A 9754-nucleotide genomic window follows, 5' to 3' on the forward strand; every position below is an offset into this window, starting at 1 on the left:
CTGACCTGGATTGTTAAAGCATCCTGGCTTACCTTCCTCTTGTAATCCTTACCCCTTTCAAGATCATTCTTGACACTGCTGCCTGAGAGACCTTTCTACTTCAAATATACTACTGTCTCTTTCTTGCTCAATATTCCTCAATGGCTCCTCGTTGTTCTCAGAAAAAAATAAAAAATACTTAATGTGACGTTTTATTCATCTGTTCTCATGCTGCTAATAAAGACATACCTGAGACTGGGTAATTTATAAAGGAAAGAGGTTTAATTGACTCACAGTTTAGCAAGACCTGGGAGGCCTAAGGAAACTTACCATCACTGCAGAAGGAAAAGCAAACACGTCCTTCCTCACATAGCAGCAGGAAGGAGAGGTGCTGAGCAAAAGGGGGAAAAGCCTCATATCAAACCATCAAATCTCATGAGGACTCACTCACTATCATGAGAACAACATGAGGATGACTACTGCCATGATTAAATTACCTCTCACTGGGTTTCTCCCATGACACTTGGGGATTATGGGAACTACAATTCAAGATAAGATTTGGGTGGGGACACAGCCAAACCATATCAGACATATGAGGGTGTTTATGATTTGTTCTGTGTCCTTCTCTCCAATCTCTGTTGTCATTCTTACAACCATCTCCCAAAAGTGCTTGTTAGCCACAGTGAATTGCTTAAAGGTTCAACGATCTTTTGTACCCTTGGGGTTTTGCACATATTTTTTCCTCTGCCTGGAATCCTCTTCCCTCCTATCTATATCTGGCGAGCATCAACTCATCCTTTGAGTCTTTGAAGACACCCTCTCTGAGGCATCTTCATGAGCCCTCAAGGGTGCTTCTTTCAGGCATTTTCATAGAACCCCTCTTAACGTGCTGTACATGAGCTATAGCATCATTAGGTAGGAACTGTAAACAGTGCTTGGCAAACAGGCTTTGGCACATTCTATGACAATTAAGTACTCTTTGGATTCTGTGTTCAGATCTAATGTATATTTTATTATGTTTTTAATTAAAAAAAATTTTTTTTGAGGCAGGATCTTGCTTTGTCACCCAGGCTGGAGTACAGTGGTGCAATAACAGCTCATTGCAGCCTCGACCTTCCTGGGCTCAAGTGAGCCTCCCACCTCAGCTTCCCGAGTGTCTGGGACTACAGATGTTTGCCATCATACTAGGCTAATTTTTTAAAGTTTGTTCTAAAGATGGGGGTCTCACTGTGTCACCAAGGCTGGTCTCAAACTTCTGGAATTAAGTGAGGCTCCTGCCTAAGCCTCCCAAAGTGTTGGCATTACAAGCATGAGCCACAGCACCAGGCCAGATCTAATGTATATTTCAATCTAAGAGAAATGTAAAGAAAATATTAAATGAGAACTTTATTGCTTCATGTAAGTTAATAAATGAGGTAATTTATTCAATGAAAGTACTATCAATATCTTCATTTTGTGCCTTATTTTGTTTTAAGCATTTTAATAATGATTTTTCTTTTTATATAATGCTAGTATTTAGTTATATTAAGGCAGAGTAAATCCTATAAAATATTGTGGTTTTAGCCTATTCTCTTTGTAATAGTCTGTTTTCATGCTGCTAATAAATACATAACTGAGACTCGGTTATTTACACAGGAAGAAGGGATTTAATGGACTTACAGTTCCATGTGGCTGGGAAGGCCTCACAATCATGCTGGAAAGTGAAAGGCACATCTCACATGGTAGCAGACAAGAGAAGAAGAAAACTTGTGCAGGGAAACTCCCCTTTTTAAAACCATCAGATCTTGTGAGACTTATTCACTATCATGAGAACAGCACAGGAAAGACCTGCCCCCATGATTCAGTTACCTCCTATTGGGTTCCTTCCACAACATGTGGCAATTCAAGATGAGATTTGGGTAGGGACACAACCAAACCATATTATTCCACCTCTGACCCCTCCCATATCTCACGTCCTTACATTTCAAAACCAATCATGCTGTCCCAACAGTCCCCCGAAGTCTCAACTCATTTCAGCATTAAGTCAGAAGTCCACAGTCCAAAGTCTCATCTGACACCAGGCAAGCTCCTTCTACCTATGAGCCTGTAAAATCAAAAGCAAGTTAGTTACTTCCTAGATGCAATGGGGGTACAGGCATTGGGTAAATACATTCATTCCAAATAGGAGACATTGGCCAAATCAAAGGGGCTACAGATCCCATGCAAATTCGATATCCAGTGGGACAGTCAAATCTTAAAATTTCCAAAATGATCTCCTTTGACTCCATGTATCATGTTCAGGTCACACTGATGCAAGAGGTGGGTTCCCATGGCCTTGGGCAGGTCCACTGCTATGGCTTTGCAGGGTATAGCCCCCATGCTGGCTGCTTTCATGGGCTGGCACTGAGTGTCTGTAGCTTTTCCAGGCACACAGTGCAAGCTGTCAGTGAATCTACCATTCTGGGGTCTGGAGGATGGTGGCCCTCTTCTCACAACTCCACTAGGTGGTGCCCAATTAGGGACTCTGTGTAGGGGCTCTGACCCCACATTTCCCTTCCTCGCTGCCCTAGCAGAAGTTCTTCATGAGAGCTCTAAGCGTTCCCATGCATCTTCTTAAATCTAGGTGGAGGTTTCCAAACCCCTATTCTTGACTTCTGTGCACTGGCAGGCTCAACACCACATGGAAGCTGCCAAGGCTTGAGGCTTGCTCCCTCTGAAGCCATGGCCTGAGCTCTATGTTGGCCCCTTTCAGCCATGGCTGGAACAGCTGGGATGCAGGGCACCACGTTTCTAGGCTGCACACAGCATGGGGATCCTGGGCCTGGCCCATGAAACCACTTTTTCGTCCTAGGTCTCTAGCCCTATGATGGGAGGGGCTGCAGTGAAGACCTCTGACATGCCCTGGAGACATTTTCCCCATTGTCTTGGGGATTCACATTTGATTCCTCATTACTTATGCAAATTTCTGCAGCTGGCCTAAATTTGTCCTTAGAAAATGGGATTTTCTTTTCTATTGCTTTGTCAGACTGCAAATTTTCCAAACTTTTATGCTCTGTTCCCTTTTAAAACTGAATGCCTTTCACAGCACCCAAATCACATGTTGAATGCTTTGCTTCTTAGAAATTTCTTCCGCCAGATACCCTAAATCATCTCTGTCAAGTTCAAAGTTCCATAAATCTCTAGGGGAAGGGCAAAATGCCACCAATCTCTTTGCTAAACATAGCGAGAGTCACCTTTACTCCAGATCCCAACAATTCCTCATCTTCATGTGAGACCACCTCAGCTTGGATTTCATTGTCCATATCACTATCAGCATTTTGGTCAAAGCCATTCAACAAGTCTCTAGGAAGTTCCAAACTTCCCACATTTTCCTATCTTCTTCTGAGCCCTCCAAACTTTTCTAACCCCTGCCTGTTACCCAGTTCCAAAGTTGCTTCCTCACTTTTGGGTATTTACAGCAGCGCCCCACTCTACTGGTACCAATTTACTGTATTAGTCTGTTTTCATGCTGTTAATAAAGACATACCTGAGACTGAGTAATTTATACAGGAAAAAAGGGTTTTAATGGACTTACAGTTCCATGTGTCTGGGAAGGCCTCACAATCATGGTGGAAGGTGAAGGGCATGTCTCACATGACAGCAGATAAGAGAAGAGGGTTTATATAGGGAAATTCCCCTTTTTAAAACCATCAGATCTTGTGAGACTTATTCACTATCATGAGAACAGCACAGGAAACATCTGCCCCATGATTCAGTTACCTCCCACCGGGTTCCTCCTACAACTTGTGGGAATTCAAGATGAGATTTGTGTAGGGACACAGCCAAACCATATCATGCTTACTGAAGATTGCATGTATTCAACCCTGTTTTGGCTTGCCATCATGGGCTAATATCGATGGCCATAAAAAACTATAGCCCTATGAAAGACATTGCTTGCTGTGTGTACTAAGCACACACGGATGGCCTGTTTGACTGTGCTTCCCTTTATTGTGCTTCACAGGTACTGTGTTTCTATAAATTAAAGGTTTGTGGGTGCCTCAATAAAATCCATTGGAGACATTTTTCTAACAGCATGTACTCACTTTGTGGCTCTACACTTTTGCAGTTCTCACAATATTTCAAATTTCATGATTATTCTATCTACTATGGTGATTTGTGATCTGTGATGTTTGATGTTGGTATTGTAATTGCTTTGGGGTGCCATGAACTGCACCCGTATAAGACAGCAAACTTAATTGATAGATGTTGTGCAGTTGTGACTGCCCCACTGACTTGTAATTCTCTCATCTCCCTCCCTCTCCTTAAGCTTCCCTATTCCTTAAGACGCAACAATCTTGAAATTAACCCAGTTAATAACTCTGCAATACCGTCTGAAGTGCTCAAGTGAAATGAAGAGTTGCATGTCTCTTACTTTAAATCAAAAACTAGAAATGGTTAAGCGTAGTGAGGAAGACATTTTGAAGCAGAGGTCGGCTGAAAACTAGGCCTTTTGTGCCAAACAGCCAAGTTGTGAGTGCAAAGAAAGAGTTCTTGAAGGAAATTAAAAGTGCTACTCCAGCAAATACACAAATATAGTAAGAAAGCAAAACAGTCTTATTACTGATATAGAGAAAGTTTTAGTGGTCTAGATGGATCAAACCAACCACAACACTTTCTCTTAAGCCAAAGCCTAATCCAGAGCAAAGCCCTAACTCTCTTCAATTTTATGATGGCTGAGAAAGGCAAGGAGGTTGGAGAAGAAGTTTGAACCTAGCAGAGGTTGGTTTATGAGGTTTAAAAAAATAAGTTGTCTCCATAAAATAAAAGTACAAGGTGAAGCAGCAAGTGCTGATATAGCAGCTGCAGCAAGTTATCCAGAAGACCTAGCTAAGATCATTGGTGAAGGCAGGTACACTAAACAACAGATTTTCAATGTAAACAAAACAGCCTTCTATTAGAAGAAGATGCCATCTAAGACTTTCATAGCTAAAGAGGAGATGTCAATGTCTGGCTTCAAATCTTTAAAGGACAGTTTGCCTCTTGTCAGGTGCTACTGTAGCTGGTGACTTTAAGTTAAAGCCAGATGCTCATTAACCATTATGAAGACCCTAAGACCCTTAAGAATTATGCTAAATCTCATCTGCCTGTGCTCTATAAATAAAATAACAACGTCTGGAGGACAGTACATCTCTTTACAATATGGTTTACTGAATATATTAAGACCAGGGTTGAGACCTACTGCTCAGAAAAAATATCTCTTTCCAAATACAAATGCTTATTGACAAGGTACCTGCTCACCCAAAGGTTTTGATAAATATGTCCAGGGAGATTCATGTTGTTTTTATGCCTGCCAACATAACATTCATTCTGTAACCCATGGATTAACGAATAATTTTGACTTTTAAGTCTTGCTATTTAAGCGATATATTTCAAAAAGCTGTAACTTCCATAGTGATTCCTCTTGATGGATCTAGGCAAAGAAAATTGAAAATCTTGAAAGGATTCATCATCCTAGATGCCATTAAGAACATTTATGATTCACGGGTGGAGATAAAAGTAGTTTGGTAAAAGTTGATTTCAACCATCATGAATGACTTTGAGAGATTCAAGACTTCAGTAAAGGAAGTAACTGCAGATGTGCTAGATATGGCAAGATAACTGGAATCAGTAGTGGAGCCTGAAGATGTGACTGGATTGCTGCAATATCATGATAAAACTTGAACAGATGAGAAGTTGCTTTTTATGAATGAGCAAATAAAGTGATTTCCTGCAATGTTAACAACTAGTGGAGATGCTGCGAACATTGCGGAAATGACAACAAAGGATTAAGAATATTGCATAACCTTAATAAATAATGGCAGGGTTTGAGAGGATTAACTCCAATTTTGAGTAAAGTTCTGCTGTGATCAAACAGTATCACATGCTACAAAGAAATCTTTCATGAAAGGAAGAGTCAATGGATATGGAAAACTTCACAGTTGTCTTGTTTTATGAAATTGCCACAGCCAGCCCAACATTCAGCAGCTAGCATCCTGTTCAGTCAGCAGCCGCCACCCTGATCAGTCAGTGCTATCAACATTGAGGCAAGATCTTCCTCCAACAAAAGATTACTACTTGCTGAACTCAGATGATTATCAGCATTTTAGCAATAGAGTATTTTTAATTAAGGTATATACATATATAAAATATTGTACTCTTAATAGACAACAATAGAATATAAACACAGCTTTTATAAGCATTGGGAAATGAAAAAAAAAAATTGTGTGACTTGCTTTATTGTGATACTGACTTTACTGCAGTGGTCTGGAACGAAACCTGCAATATCTCTGAGGTTTACCTGTGTTGTTGATTGTATTATATTTCACAGTATTCTCCCAGTGAATGACCTCATAGAAGAAATTGTTTTCTGGCCAAAGAATAAAGCATAATTGTTATTCTTGGGCAAATAAAAAAGATAATTTGTGTTACCATGAGGCTTACAAGTAATTATTTTCTTCTTCTCACCAGCAACTAAGATTATGAGTGCATGTTTTTTGAAATAACTTTACTCCTTTCTCTGCTTTGTATTTCTACCCATTTTAGCCATTTATTTTATCTGTCTTACTTAATTTTTTTTTTTTTTTTTTTTTTTTTTTTTTTTTTTTTTTTTTTTTTTTTTTTTTTTTGAGACGGAGTCTGGCTCTATCGCCCTGGCTGGAGTGTAGTGGCGCGATCTCGACTCACTGCAAGCTCTGCCTCCTGGGTTCACGCCATTCTCCTGCCTCAGCCTCCCGAGAAGCTGGGACTACAGGTGCCCGCCACCACGCCCAGCTAATTTTTTTTGTATTTGTAGTAGAGACGGGGTTTTACCATGTTCGCCAAGATGGCCTCCATCTCCTGACCTCGTGATCCGCCCACCTCGGCCTCCCAAAGTGCTGGGATTACAGGCGTGAGCCAGTGCGCCCGGCCTGTCTTACTTATTTTAAAATAAATTTTCATCCTGAAATATTGTTTGATCCATTTTAAAATGCCATATCTAATTTCTTTAAAAACAGAGATATAAATAAATACACAAATAAAATAGTTCCCATGTTATAGCACTTGTTTAATATAGAAGCTGACATTCATGAATGCTAGTGATATAAATGTCAAAAAATGGTGAAATGTCATGAAATATACATGTTTCAGTGTAAAATTCTATCCTTTGGAAATTAAGATACTCTAAAAATAGAATTGCCTTTTATTCTTCACTAATTATGCACTAATATTGGAGGATTGTCTCACATCTATAAAATATCCCCTTTATGTTGACCTGATTGGTAGATCCTTTTCATCATTAAGCAAGAATAGAATTCAAGCCATCAACATGGTTTCCCTGTCTCTAAAACTTTACAGATGGAGAAGTTTTTTTTCTTCTTCTTCTAAATGATTCAACAACTTGGCTAATTATACTGTCTTTATAATTTAGTATCAATGGAGTAAATAACCAGATGTGACCACTTGTTCTTCTTCCTATATTTTGTTGAACATATAAACAGCTGCAGTTCTCAGAAAGTAATGAATAAAACTTACAACTAGAAGATTAAGCAAACTTAGTGACCTGTTACATTTGCCTAAATAGTGGGTTTCTCTCTTCCAGAGAAAATTGCAGACAATGTATTGTCATTACATTGACAATATTTCCTTTGAAAGTTAACAACTGTCAATTTTTTTCTATTTATAGCATATCACTTTCTCCAAAGGTAATACAATTTGTTGGCCCATTACTTAAAATATTTCTATTCCTATAAACACAGGACATTTTTGAATATTATTAATCTATTAAGCAGATGATTGGAAAATGGACATGCCTCTTTTTGGAGGGTATTCAATCATTATATATGTAAACCAACTAGGCAAAGGAGTCACATATATAATTACTGGAAAGCAGGAATCGAAGTCATCTAAAGAAAATTTGTTTTATTATTTAGATGTTTAAAAAGTTCTAAATATTCATGCAAAATAATAAGTTATATAAAACAAAATAAATCTCTTTGCCAAGTGATTTTAAGGTGTCCATAAGCAAACATCTTAGTTTAATTTGAGACATTTGCCAATTTTTTTTCTAGGAATTACTTTCATAAAGATACTTGTCAGTACAGAATATATTTTATCTCTTGGTGGTCTATTTTTTCGTATGGGCTTTAATTATCGTTTTTAATGACAGAAATAGAGGATACATAATTAAATCTAAATTTTAGTCATGAGTTAATTTTCCTGTGCCTCATTATAGAACTGTTATCAAATGTTGCAAAATTTAAAAAGGAAGCAAACTGCTTTAGTAGTAGTTCAAATGAAAATAATTTAGGATATTTAAATGAGCTGGTCATTTTCTGTTGCTTCCAGAAAGGCTAACAAAATGATGGATTGATTCCTTACACAGAAAAAGATTAAATGAGTGCTCAAGTCCTGATCATCAAAAGTAAGGTGTAAGACTTTTGCTCTAACCACTATTCAAATGAAAGCTTACATTCAGTTCTACTCAACAAGTCTGAAGAAGAATATCAACATTTATAAATTAGACCGTGTTCCAAAAAGGATTTCTGATTTCTTCAGAAATGTAGATGGAGAAAACAAGGCATATAAATCTTTTTGTGCTAGTAATTTCACATTTTGAACAATTGTAAAAATGCTTACTACCTTCCAGCTGTTGTGCAGAACTTCCACTCACTGAATACTCACAACGTCTTTGTTAAGTGAATGTAATTGTGGAAATATATAGAAAGTAGCTTAGGATGATTAGCATGGAGAAGAGAAGACTATGCAAGGAAGTAAGAGTCTTTCAATATTTGAAGGATTGCTATATAAATAGGGCAATTACTTTGCACTTTTTGCTTTAGAGGGCAGAAGGAAGATTCATGGTTAGGAGTTTTAGAGCAGTAGCTTTTGACTTCTTTTTTTTTTTCTTTTTTTTAAATTATTATTATTATACTTTAAGTTCTAGGGTACATGTGCATAACGTGCAGGTTTGTTACATATGTATACTTGTGCCATGTTGGTGTGCTGCACCCATCAACTCGTCAGCACCCTTTGACTTCTTTTAAGAAGGAACTTTCTAAACAGAGTTGGAAAATTGTTAAATAGATTGCCTTGTGAGATAAGGAGCTTCCTGCCACTGAAGGATTTCAAAGTCGAAATTGAAAACTCTCTCCAAAAGTCTTGCTCTGTCGCCCAGGCTGGAGTGCAGTGGCACAATCTCCACTCACTGCAACCTCCGCCTCCTGGGTTTAAGCAATTCTCTGCCTCAGTCTCCTGAATAGGCACGTGCCACCACGCCCCGCTAATTTTTGTGTTTTTAGTAGAGGCAGGGTTTCACCATGTTGGTCAGGCTGGTCTTGAACTCCTGACCTTGTGATCCACCTGCCTCGGCCTCCCAAAGTGCTGGGATTACGGGCGTGAGCTGCTGCGCCCCACCCAAATATGTTTTTTAAAAAGATTGATAAATGGATTAAAGATTCCATCATATAAATTCCAAAGTCACTTCCAAAGTAACTATCGGTTTCCAATTGTTGATTTATATCAATTCCCAATTTCCTATTTTTCCTTAAAGGACACCAAAGAACAAGAGGAGAGTCCAAAAGTCCTACTACACTCAAAGAGAAAACTGAATGTTCAATTGGCTCTTGCACTTTCCTAAGAGAAGACAGAATTTAAAAATGTACAGCTGAAAAAGCTGTAACCCTTCCGTAGCTAGATTCACATTACGTGTGTAGAAAATACTGGAATAATTTGTTTGAAGTCAAATGGAATGAGGCATGGATAGCTTCTCTAATAAGAACTTCAAAACAGAAAGGCAGTC

This window comes from Macaca thibetana, chromosome 4 (assembly GCF_024542745.1).
Source record: "Macaca thibetana thibetana isolate TM-01 chromosome 4, ASM2454274v1, whole genome shotgun sequence".
NCBI classification, from domain to species: domain Eukaryota; kingdom Metazoa; phylum Chordata; class Mammalia; order Primates; family Cercopithecidae; genus Macaca; species Macaca thibetana.